The sequence below is a fragment of the Ursus maritimus genome, unplaced genomic scaffold (assembly GCF_017311325.1).
Source record: "Ursus maritimus isolate PB19 unplaced genomic scaffold, ASM1731132v1 scaffold_9, whole genome shotgun sequence".
Lineage (NCBI taxonomy): Eukaryota > Metazoa > Chordata > Mammalia > Carnivora > Ursidae > Ursus > Ursus maritimus.
The window spans coordinates 26,044,647-26,057,451 of record NW_024427107.1 but is presented as its reverse complement, the minus strand read 5'-3'; the positions used below and the strand labels follow the sequence as shown (position 1 = coordinate 26,057,451).

Sequence of the window (12,805 nt, the reverse complement as noted above, 5' to 3'; positions counted from 1 at the left end):
AATTTTTGAAGAATTCCTCTATAAAAGGTTTACTAAGCAGATATCCAGATTCCATTTTGTTACTACCAATGACTGAATTCATTATCTCCCGAGAAGTCAGTCATGCTTTGGGGTAGTTTTATTTACTTAAAAAGTTTACCTGGTATTTCAAAATAGCTGCTTGCTGGTCAGAATTCTGCTCTGTAAAGTCATTAGAAGGAAGTCTAATCTTCCTTCCCCCAAAGAGTCTTTTATCTACTTAAAGTAAAAACAAAACATGGCTCTCTTCCTTTTCTCTTATCTAGTCAAATGCCTCCAGGCTTATCTACCCTCCCTCTGGCACCAGCACCCACATACCCACACTGCAAAGGGAAGCTGGGTCAGAGGGGTAAATGGGAGCCAGAGTTCAGGCCACACTCCCAGTGCTAAGTGATGACTCCCAACAAGGGGCTGTAGCCTCCCAAAGAAGGGGGTGCCTTTTATAATTTTTACAAAGGCATCCCCTATCAGGTCCACCAGCCAAGATTTCCACCTGCAGTATTTTATTATCTGGAGAAGTCAACTTCTTAGTCAGACACAGATCTTATATAGTTGGGGGTTCTGTGTTCCTTACATGACATGACATCAGATCTCCCTTCTGAAGGAGATTTTTCTATTGCTAAATTTTTCTATTGCTATCACCGTACCTACATCACTAGCATCTCCAAGATGGATTTTTCTTAATCTATTTTTTCTTCTTAAAAGTGATATATGGATAGACAATAAGTTGTACTTTAACAACATCTTTACTATTCCATAATTTAGCTCTTCAATAGCTCTTTTCTAATTACTGCTTTTCAAAGACCATCATAAATCGGGTCTAACTTGAAAATTAACTCAACAAGTGCAAAACCAAACTGATGATCATAATCCCTAAACCTACTTCTTTGCTATGTTCTTTTCATTGTATCACCATCTGTGCAGTCGCCATGAAAGGAAACTTGGGATCTTTTCTTGATTTCTGCTCCCCTTCCACTCTCACATTCAGTTGGTTCTCTAGCCTGGGGGATTCTACTTTTGCCTTCTTATGAATCCTTTACCCACTAGCTCCATTTCTACACCCCAGCCTGAGTTTAGATTATTATCTCTGACTTCCTTACCTCCAGTCATCCAATCCATCTTTTCCAATGAGGATTGTGTCCAAACTTCAAATTCATCAGGCCTCTACCCTGCTTTCAAGCCTCTGATGGTTTTCCTTTTATGTGAAAGGAAAAATAATCAATTTGGCACTGCATTCAAGAGCCCTTGATTCTGTCCCCGATTTGCTCTTCACAATGGAAAGGCCATCGATGTCCATGGTTGCGCACTTCAGATGATTCCCGCTCCTTTATAACTAGTGCTTCCTCCTTCTTCCCAAACACCAGCCCCCATCAGGGCTATAACGGCCTGATTATCTGTGTTTCTAGCACATGCCAGTTACCAGTGGCCTTACACAATAATCACAGTTAATAATCAAATTAGGAACTGTCATAGGGATTAATTTATTGTGATGAGAATAAGTCCCCTCAGAATGACACTTAGAGTTTACCATGATTTCTGCTATTGTTCTGCCCTTAAGTGTCTGCTTCAAATGTATCTCTTCTACTCTTACTGACTCTGCCTTGTTGTAAATGGCAATGTCATATTTGAATATAAGTTATTTGTACCTTTGCTTGTTATCTCACATTTTGTGGCTTTTATATACTTTGATGTACTTTCATGCATTTTTCTTTCATTTCTCTTCCTGTTCTGCTAGTCCACAGAATAGGAAATCTTTGCATAAGAGCAAGACCACATGCTTTTAACTATGTTGTGAAAATATTTACTAATCATTTTCCCCCAAAACTAAGTAACATCAGAGGACTTTAACCTGTGAAGAAGTTAGGTCAGAATCTGTTTTAAATTTGCTCCTAATATGTTTTGTTGAAATATTGAGATAGCTTAATGAATAAAAATTTTAAATAAAAGTTCTTATCAGCAGAAAGCTTACTTGGCTCCTTGTCATCAAACCTTCCTGACAGTTCAAGTAGTGACAGGGTAGACAAAAAAAATCTCTTTAGGGCTCAAAATAATTTGAAACTCGCAGATAGGAGGGTGGGCTGAGTCATATCTAAATCTAGGATACACCGGGATATTGAGACTTCCTACATTTTTCAGAAGGGATGGAGATCTCCTGTCTCTAAGCCCAATACCCCCTTGTTTGACCAACATATTAGTTAAAAAGAAACAAAGAATTCAAAACAACCAAGAGGAGGTACAGGTGTTGACAACATTCTTCTCTTTGAGAGCAGTTTCAAAGTTTCAGGGAACAGTTTCTTGGTTGAGGGTACCATGAACACCGGGAGCAAATGTTTCGCCACACAGTGACAGATGTCTAGAGAGTGAACAACCTTTCTTAGAGAGAACTTTAGTATTTGAGTTAATCAAAAGGTCAGCACCTAACTGGCTTTGTGTTTATCTTGAAGGAGTCAAGCCTCAAGGAGGAAAAGCAGCTGGACAGGTAATACTCCTGGGGATGGGCCCTAGCCAGACTGCTCCAGGAATCGGGAAATAAGTAAAAGGCTGGGAATCCTAGATTGAAGAAGACCACGCATGAAAATGAAACAGTCTGAACCATCACAGATCAAGAAGAAAAACAACAACAACCACAAAAACCCAATCATTTCAAAATTGGTATCTCATTTTCTTTGTCCTTTCTATGGAATGTCTCATTAATATTTATGATGTTTTAATAGTATTTGCCTCATTTTGAAAAAGACAATTCTCTAGAGTTGGTTTCCATTGTTACCAATCGATGAGAAAGCTGGGGTAGGCTTTTAGCTACCTAGAAAGACAATGGAATCACCCAATTGTGATTTGTCTGAACCATAGCCCCAGAGTCTAAGTCTTTAAGCATGTGATTCAATCATTTTAATGCAAGCATCCCATTACCTTGTCTGAACTCTAACATTCTTTAAATGGGTGTTTTTCAAACTATGAATCAGGACCCATTAAGGGGTCATTAAATCATTTTAATAGCTTGGGACCCATATTTCTGAAAACTAAAATGAAATAGAATTAAGCAGAACAGAAAACAACTTTCCTCACACATGGAAAGGGCAATGTAGTCGTCAGGATAAGATAACCTATACTGATATCTAAGTGCCTTTAACACAATAGACTTCCCTATCCCTTACACAAAGGCAGTTCAGGTTAAATGAGCCTCCTCTGTCTTATAGCCTCAGAATATGCAGCATGTCATCTCCAAGTCAGTGTGTCACCTCTAGCAGCAAAGAAGTGTTTGAGGCCCATACAAGGTATATTTAAGAGCCAAGCCTACAAGTGGCTTGTATCACATCCGCCCACATTTCATGGGCCAGCCCTCGGTCATGTGTCCAGTCTAACTCAAGGAAGGCTGCACAGTGCAGTCCTCTTAGGCAGGGAAGAGAAGGTGGAAATGAAATTTATATCCCAGCACTCTGTTTGCACCCACTCTTCACTGCGTTCAGCATTTGTGAGCTTCTGTGGAATATGTAACTTAGATATTTTATAACAAATACCTCACCTTTTCTGGAATATGAAGCAGCACTTTAATTTTCTTTTTCTGAAAAAAAGATACTCTCTGTCTCTGTCATCTTTGGACCAAAACACAAGTTTTTTTTGATATTTTGGATTTTCCTGTCAAGTTAATTAAACTGATATCGAGCATCTGCCAGTGAATCAGGCCCCACGGAAAAATCAAAGATGCATGAGACAGCAGTGCTTCTCATTTCTCTATCATCTGTTTCTAGATCAGCATCATTTCTTCTGCCATGCGCTCCCACTGAGCTACACCAGAAAGCCTCGGACAACCACACTTAGAGACTGTCTTTTGCCCTAAAAATTGGGAATATGCAACTGTTCCTAGTCTGAGGAAAAATTGTCACCTGATTGGGAAGAATTGTTGTTCTGGTGAAGCGTTGTGGTGGGCTAGAGTACTTGTCTCAGCTCTGTATTCTTTTTGCTCAGCCTCTGTGGGCTCTGTATCCACTGTCCCTTAGTCTTCACAGCCTTGGTACCTGTCTCTAACTAGGTGCTGCTGTGGACTAAACTGGCTCTGCCCCCACTGTCCAATTCATATATTGAAGCCCTAATCCCCAATGAAGATAAGGATTTTAGGAAGCAAATAAAGTTAAATGAGGTCATGAGGGTGGGGTCCTCATTGGGTAAGACTGTGGCCTTATACAAAATGGAAGGGACGCCAGGGAGCTCTCTCAGCACACAGGCCAGCCCACACCGAGGGAAAGACCACGTGACCTCACAGGGGGAAGGCAGCAGTCTTCGAGCCAGGAAGAGAGCTCTCACCAGAGCCTAACCATGCTGGCACTCTACTCTAGGACTTCCAGCCTCCAGAACTGTAAGAAAACGCGTTCGTGTTGCTTAAGCTGCCTACTGTGTGGTGACCACTCAAACAGACTAAGACAGGTGCTGACCTTGGATAATCAATAATGGTACATAAATGTTAAGTGTCTCTTCTCTGTGCAGTTTCCCCCACCTATCCAAGCCGAGTTCTTTCCTCCCATCTTTCTGTTGTCAGAGGACCTTGCATACGCACTGCCTGCATCACACTCTGTTGTTACTAGTTGGGTACACATTCTCATCTAGTAAAATATAAGTTCCTGGAGAAGAGAGATCGGTCCAAAGTTAATGCCCAATGGTGGGTAAACATGAAATAACCATAAGAGGCAAACGTTATTAATTCCATTTTGCAAACAAGAAAACAAGCTCTGGCATTACTGAGATCTTGCTGTAAGCAGTCAGTGGAACTAAGATTTGAACCAAGGCACATTTTCTTTTAATATTAAATTTCAGCCTTCCTCTCATCCCTTTCCCTCTATTTTGCCAAACTTTTGCACTTGGTTCCAGAACACCAGCTCTGCCTGGTGCACCACTGAATCATCTCTTCATTACTTACTTCCTTGCTTTTCCACCATTTCTGCCCCTTAAATCCTGTCAGCTTTCTATGTCCTGGGTCCTTAACCCACTGTCATCTACCCACATTTTTGGAGTTGACACCCTGATTAAAACAATGCAGTATGATAATATTGAGTGACTCTGTATTTAATTATTTAACAATGCTTTCCTAGTGGGCTCGTTATAATAGCATAGCTAATGAATCAATTTAATTAGAGATAAACAAATTTGTTCTGTTTTCCTTTTAAGATTAATCTGATTCTCTTTTTCATCATATTTATTACTACAAAATAACATGAAATCTTTTGTTAAATCACTTAAAACCATTGGGTTTATGTTATCAGGCACAAAAAATGTTTGCTATCACAAGTCTTTAATTACTTTTCCCACTCATACTAGGCACTCCCAAGTAATATATAATGTGAATTTATTAAACTGTTGCAAAACAAAGAAGAGCAAAACAGCAGACTTTCTTAAAAGTCATCATATTTTGGTGATTCAGACAGAGCAGCAATATAAATAGATTAATAAAATTAAGAGTGATTCATATTCATTCTCTGGTTCAATTAGCTTCACTAAAGAAAGCATGATGCCATTCTAAGGCTAAAAGAAGATCTTTTGTAGCTGAAATTTTAAATATGCCACTTTAAAACATGTGCTTTATTTAAATTTGATTGACTGTCCTCAAAGCATAAGACCTTAAAATATTTATGAGGCATTTTTGGTTGAATGCAATCCATAGCAAGCCATATTGGCTATAAAAAGTACATTAAAAATACTAGTAATAACCCATAATATTGTTTTCAAGATAAATCTTTTCCCGATCAGTGATAATGTTGTCTCATTCTTTGAGTTACCATCTTTATTTATTAAAAGATCTCCAAGTTTCAGCTCAAAGATGTTCTCACACCAGGGTTCCAAATAAGTTAATAGCCTGTTTAAGAACTGTCAGAACTAGACAGTAAAAATTGAAGCCACATTTCAATTAAGTTTGTTCAAGTCTAGCATTTAGGTTTTTCCAGACTCTAGAATCAGAGGCTTCACAGAAAAAAAAAAAAAAAAGGCAAGACCCACTAAATTTCCAAACTACCCTATCAAATATATTCACTATATTTCAATATGCCAAAAGAAGAATCCATGGTGTAAGATAAACTCCTAAGGCAATATAATATAAAATGAATAACAGCCTAGATCCATTGATTCTAGTGTTGAAAGAAAGAAAGAAAGAAAGAAAGAAAGAAAGAAAGAAAGAAAGAAAGAAAGAAAGAATGAGTATAAAGGGACTGGCATTGTTATTGACTTCTATTTATTTTTATAAGGGCTGTTAGTCCCAGGCCAGTTGCCCCTTAATTGCTCAGCAAGGTCTTGGATGGCTTTCTGCTCAACTTGTGTGTTCCCATGGAATGCGTTCTAATTGCAGGTATTGGCTATCCATGAATCATGTAAATCTCATTCTGTGAAAAGCCACAAGTAAGCTTCTCCTACCAGGAATACACTCATTCCAATGACCTGTTATTCTAGATTATTCACACTGCTGCCTTGGTCAGTCATTCAAGGTATACCTTTTGCTTGTCTACCAGCTGCTGCTGTATTTAACATGGGAAAAACAAAGTGAGAAGAAACAGTTCTCACTCTCAACAAGCATACAAGATGACAAGCAGTTGTTCAATGTGTCAGGACTTACTGTGCTTTAATCCTTACAACGAGTGCCTTATAGGGTAGATGTCACCATCCTCATTTACAGATGGGGACAACAGCAAAAATAAAGGGTAAATATGAAGTCCAAGGTCACGGAGCAAATCTGTTACAGAACTTGTGTTCATACCTAGGGTAGTTTTATCTAGTCCCCAAACCTATGGGCCTTTAATTATTGCTTTCTGCTTTCCTTTATCCGTTTAAATGTACAGTCGACATTTAAAAATGGATTTGTTTGTAAGTCTTCCTGAAACCATCCTTATCTGTTCTTCTTAAAAAATGACTTTACTATCTAGTAGGCTAAGACTTTACTACATTTGATCTCTTTTACAAAAATAATGCTTTTTTGAAATATTTTAGGCACTCAAATACCATACAGGGTCTTGTGCCATAAATATGTTTTTACTTCCCCAACATGTGAAGAGAATAGGTCCACAGGGAGCACCCCCAAATGAGCCCCATTCTTCAGGCCAGTCATAGGGGGTGAAACAGCTGAGATTAGAATGAGTGTGGTCATGAAGAAGCACGTCCTGAAGAACAGCCAAAAAGGACTCACAGTCATTCTAGAATCTGAGGAGTGATTTTTAACACGCCAGGAAGAAGTGAGTCAATAAGGAAGAATGTAAATCAAAAGGGTACAAGTGAAAGGAAAAACACAGTCACTTTTATGTAAATCGAAAGGTCTGCTTTCGCCAAAAGGAAATTCTGGGAAAGATCTCTCCTGCACATCAGCAAAACACAGGCAAGTTCTCATTTGTTTTCATCCTTCTGTCAGGAACAATTTTCCCAGACCAGTGGGGCATGTAGGACTAGAATGGAAATGGATGGATTGAAATTTGTCTTTGCCGTGAAACCATGAAAGGTACAAAGAGACATTTTTGGTTTTCGCCTTCCTTTTTCTTGAGAAATTTTCAAAACTGGTGTATGAGCTGGACTAAACTCTGAGCTAAGACTAAATCTTTTCTAGACCATTTAAAGATGTAAATAGTAAACTGGAAGCCAAGAAATCAATCATTTTTTATTTTGTCAATCTTCTGTAACAATGGAAATTAGCCCATTTTATTTTTACAAAAAAGGTTTTCTTTATAAAAAATAATGGTTTGTGGTGGGGTTTGATAGTACTAATAATAAGTAAAATAATAAGCTAAACTTTGATAGTATTAATAGATTATAAACCTTTTTTAGAACTAATTGTCAAACTGACATTTCATTTTTGACATATTACTTAATTTCTATTTTAATGCATATAATTTGAGATCTTTTACCCCCAAGGAACTTTATCAAAGAGTGGATGGCACTTAAAAAGTAAATTATCCACACAGTTTTGGAAATCTGAGAAGTCTTTTATCAATATCCTCCTAAATATTTTCAATATTTTTTTCTAAAATGCCCATTCTTCTGTCAGCCAATTACTTAAAGTCTCAATTTATTCCTGTAACGGACCCCGTGTTTGTTTTTTATTGCTGTTGTAACAAATGAACAAATAACAAACTTAGTGGCTTAGATGACATAAATATATTATCTCACTGTTCCGTAGGTCAGAAGTCCAGCATGGGTCTCACTGGGACAACATGAAGTGCTGGCAGGCTGTGTTCTTATCTTGAGACTCTAGGTAGAATCTGTGTCTTGCTTACGTAGATCTGGACAGACTTCAGTGTTATACAGTTCACAAGACTGAGATCTTTGCTTCCTTGCTGGCTGTAGCTGACAGGTACCTTAGCTCCTAGAGAAGGTCTTTGTCTGCAGTCTTTGCACATGGCCTCTTACTTCCCAGAACCAGCAACAGGGTGTCGGGTCTTCCCATGCCGTCATCTTGGACTACAACTGGAAAATGTTTCACCTTCAAGACCTCATATGATTAGATCGGGTCCATGGAGATAATCCAAGATAATTTCCCTATCTTATGATCCTTAAACTTAATCACATCTGCAAAGTTCTTTTTGCCTTATAAGGTAATACATGCACAGGTTCTGGTGATTGGGATGTGAGCATCTTTGGGAGACCACTATTCTGCCTGCCGCAGCTCCTCCACTGTAAAGGAAAACTGGATTCCTTCAGATGATCCGCTTTTCCAGTAACTCTCGAATTAAAATGGTTCATTGCCCCAAACTTATAATATTTCAGAACCAGAAGATACAGTAAAAATCCACCTTTTCTTGTTGCCAGTTAATCTTTGCTTCTCCAGAATCCTTTAATTTTTCTTCCCAATTTTTGTGTATGTTTCTATTCCTATTCTTATCATGATGATTTTACTTAATTTCAGGATGTTCCCCTTCACGCTTGGAATTCCTGAAACCGGTAGACCATTGGCCCAATACTCAGATATCAGTTCCTGGATGAAATCCAACATGTTTTTACCCCTATTCAATTTTAATTCAGCCATACCCTAGTACCTACAATTTTTAGACTCTTTTAGTCTTAAATATTAAATTGTAAATTCTTTCTCTCTGACCCTTACTGTTGAGTTTCCACTGCCAATCCTGCACTACTACCAAGGCTTCTCTGTAATTCCATCCAGTCTTCCTGGTCAAACTTCTCTCTACTCTCATCATCATTTATATCAGACTCATTAATTTTAATCAGACCAACCTCATTCGTTAACTTATTGATCAAGTAGTTATTTAAAACCTGTTCTCAGGACACCTGGGTGGGTCAGTTGGTTAAGTGTCTGACTCTTGATCTCAGCTCAGGTCTTATCTCATGGCTGTGAGTTCAAGCCCCACACTGGGCTCCATGCTAGGCGTGGAACCTACTTCAAAGTTTAAAAAGTAATAATAATAAAATAAAATATATTCTCTGCTAGACATTGTGTTGGTCAATGCAGATTTTGCAGAGACAGTTCAGTTGTTCCTGATCTGTTTACAATCTGGTTTTACTTTCCTTCCTACTCACCCCGATCCTCATGAAAAGTTTCAACTGTTTATTCACAAGTATTCAAAATTTTCTCGACTACTTGACTTTGTACTAATGCCACTGTACAATTAGTTCCCCAATAAAGGTTCCGTGCTTTCCTAAGTCATTAATTAGGCAAAACAATAAATATTAGGTGGTTAAATAAATAAACATGGGCAATCCCTAAAAATCTACTTTCTCTTTTTGAATTCCCTGACTTTCTGAATAAAGTTGTCAAAAAGTGACATCACCAAACCTGAATTATTTGATGACCAGGACATATGTCAGCCTTTGCTAGACCAGTACTGCTCACTAATTCATTTAATTAGTTAACTTACTACTCTTTTTACATTGATAACTTCATATTGTTTCTGCTTTTCTTATCCCTATTTACAACCCATACTGTACATCACAGAAAAAATGAAGATCACCAGGTACAAATTCTCTTAATTTCTATCACTTACTTCTCTCCAAACTTACTTGTAATGGCAATCCCTACTTTCTAGGCTAACTCTGCCACTCACTTTAACCCACTTTATGAACACTGCCACTTCCCAAGTGTCTATACTTGCTCCGTCAATTATCTACATTTTCCTGCATCTTCCATGTCTTCTACACTGTTGGCTACAAGTTTGATTGTCTCCTATTCTAATAAAAATTTTCCCATTTGTTTCTTTTATTCCCTTCACTACTAAATATTTCATGGAAATATTCATTACTTATGAAATTCACTTTCCTCTATCTCATTTCTTTCTTAATCCCTTAAGATCTTATGACTGCCCATAAAATATCATTGCAACAATTATTTAAAAGGTCATTGAGAATCTATTGGTCACTTCTCAGTTCTCATCCAGCTTGACCTCTCTATAAAAAGATGCTATTAATAATCCTGCTATATTTGAAACTCTCCCTTGGCTTTCATGTCGGTGTTGTACCTTTCTCATTGCTCATATGAGCAGCATTCTACATTTATGACTGCTCCTGCTAAGTCCTTCACTGACTCCTTTCTTTCTGTCTGTTCCACATCCAATCCTCCATAATGACCTCTCCATCTGTGCTTGGTCCAGAGGAGACTTCTTCCATATATACGGTGTCAGTGAATATCTCTGAGCTGATTACTCTTGAGTCTCTATCTCCAGTCCTGATAGCTTAACAGATGCCCCATATTGAATCTTTAAGCAAGCTTTCTCTCAACCTTTGCAGGGCTTGGTTCAAGAGTACTAATGGAAGCTGACGTACCATTTTTCTAAATATGTTAAAATTATAAATTCACCTAACAAACTGCTAAAAATATGTATAGTTGATTCTTCTATCCTGACAAGTATTCCTCCAAAAAAACTTGGAAGGCCAGGTTCAAATTTAACCTCTTATATTTCTGGGAATTCCTCTCCAGAATAACAGAAGGGGGCAACCACTCTAGATTTGTCCCCTCTCCTTTTCTTTTTTACCTTCTGGCCCTATCCAATACCACATAGGGCCTCATGTATAAGCATGAGGACCTCCATGCCTCAGGTGAAGGATTCAACCATATCCTTGCAACCTTTGATCATCTCTTGGGCCTAGGGGAGGTACATCAGAGGATGGACCCAATGAGGAGGGCTGCATCAATCCCAGAAGTGGGCTTGGGGCTATTTTATCATGACATGAAAGGGTCTCAGGAACCCAGAGTTGATCTATCCATGGGCAGTGGACACCAGGGCACATCCCTCTTGGACCTGTGAAGTCCCCGCCAAGGGCAAGCATATCCAAACCAGACACCTCTCAGTTGTGGGTCCCAGGGCAAAGACTCCTTTGCCAGGATCTAAGGACAGGACTGCAATTATTACCTGCCAATCATCTCTAAGAATGTTATAGTGGTGTATCCAATTTTCATTTTTTTTTTCCCAATCTGATCTTATCTCACCAGGATTATTCTTTCTAATCCTGGTCCTCTCCACTATGGTCCTATAATGTATCCAATCTACGTTCTCACACAGGTCAGAGAAGTCCAAGTCATCTTCAACCTCATCACATCCCTCTCCCCTCATTCATATGGTCACCCACAATATAGCTCATCTCTGAAATGCGTTTAGCCCTTTTCTTCTTTCCAACTTCAATTCCATTGCCCTAGCTGGGACATTCATTTTCTTTCCTGAGTAGCCTCTCAACTAGTTTTTCTCTTTATGATCTCTTGACTCTCTAGTCCATTCTTCTAATTCAGCTTATCTTTCAATAGGTCAGATAATGACACATCCCTCCTCCAAATTTTCATTGGTTTCTCACTGCCAACCAAAAATATTTTTAGCATGTCATCATATGCTCTTTACATAATACCTCACAGATTCCTACTCTGGCCATACCGGCTAATTTGTGATGCCAACATCTAAATACTTTTATACTCTTTTTAAAACTTTTCTTCCCCTAGCTTAGAAGAACTTTCTATTAGGTTCACTCAAAAGCCATCACATGAAGAAACCTATCCTGATCCTACTTTCAGAATTAAATCAGTTCTCCCTCTACTTTTAATTCATCTTGATTATCCCTCTACTCATTCAATCATCTTTTCCTCCATTCCTCCACCCATCAAGTCATTCAACAAAAGTTTATTGAAAACCTCGAGTGAACCAGGCACTCTGCTCTGTCCTGTGAGAGTTTCTGCTCTCATGGAGCTCAGGTTAATGGAGAAGACAGGTATTAATCAAATAATGACCCCAAAATATAAGGAAAAAGTGACATGAACTAAGAAAAAAGCTCTGTAAGAGAGGAGAGTGTTTTGTGAGAATGTATAACTAGTTTTTCTTGGACAGTTGGGATGAACTTGGCTGAGGAATTGACAGGCAAACAGATCTGAGGGACTACTAGGAGTTAATTGGAAGGAAGAGGGAAGAAACATCACAGGTAGAGGGGCTGAGAATGCAAAAAGCTTCATGACGGGAATGACAATGGCTTATTTAAGGAACTGAAAGAGAGGTTAAAGTGCAGAAAGCAAGGGCTGAATGATGTGAAAGAATCTGTTGTGACAAGGAGTACCCATCCAGATTTTGTCCTAATTCTAACAGAAATGGAAAACCTCTGATGAGTTTTATGCAGGGAGGTGACACAGTTTTGTAAAGAACTCTCTGGTGGTAATATGGAAAATTATCAGAGGATGACAGAACAGGATGCAGACTAACCATTCCTAAAACTACTGTAGCTCAGGTGAGAATTGGTAGCTAGGGTTGTGGTAGTGATAAAAAGAAGTGTACATATTTGAGAAATATTGAGATCATGAAATCATCTAGACTTAGGGATGGTTTGATATAGAGGGTGA

General features: G+C 38.5%; 1 protein-coding gene across 15 annotated transcripts in view; it reads left to right on the top strand.

Moving 5' to 3' along the window:
• Nucleotides 1–12,805, top strand: part of PEX2 (peroxisomal biogenesis factor 2) — a 54,983-nt gene that overhangs the window by 29,492 nt on the left and 12,686 nt on the right. For 5 of the 15 annotated variants that reach the window (XR_005833701.1, XR_005833695.1, XR_005833702.1 and 2 more), the window contains exon 3: nt 2,463–2,497. The gene's annotated coding sequence lies outside the window, so the exon portion shown is untranslated. Of the gene's footprint in view, nt 1–2,462; nt 2,671–4,352; nt 4,467–7,399; nt 7,487–12,805 lie in introns of all 15 variants that reach the window. The other 10 variants (XR_005833698.1, XR_005833696.1, XR_005833690.1 and 7 more) reach the window with 4 other exon arrangements.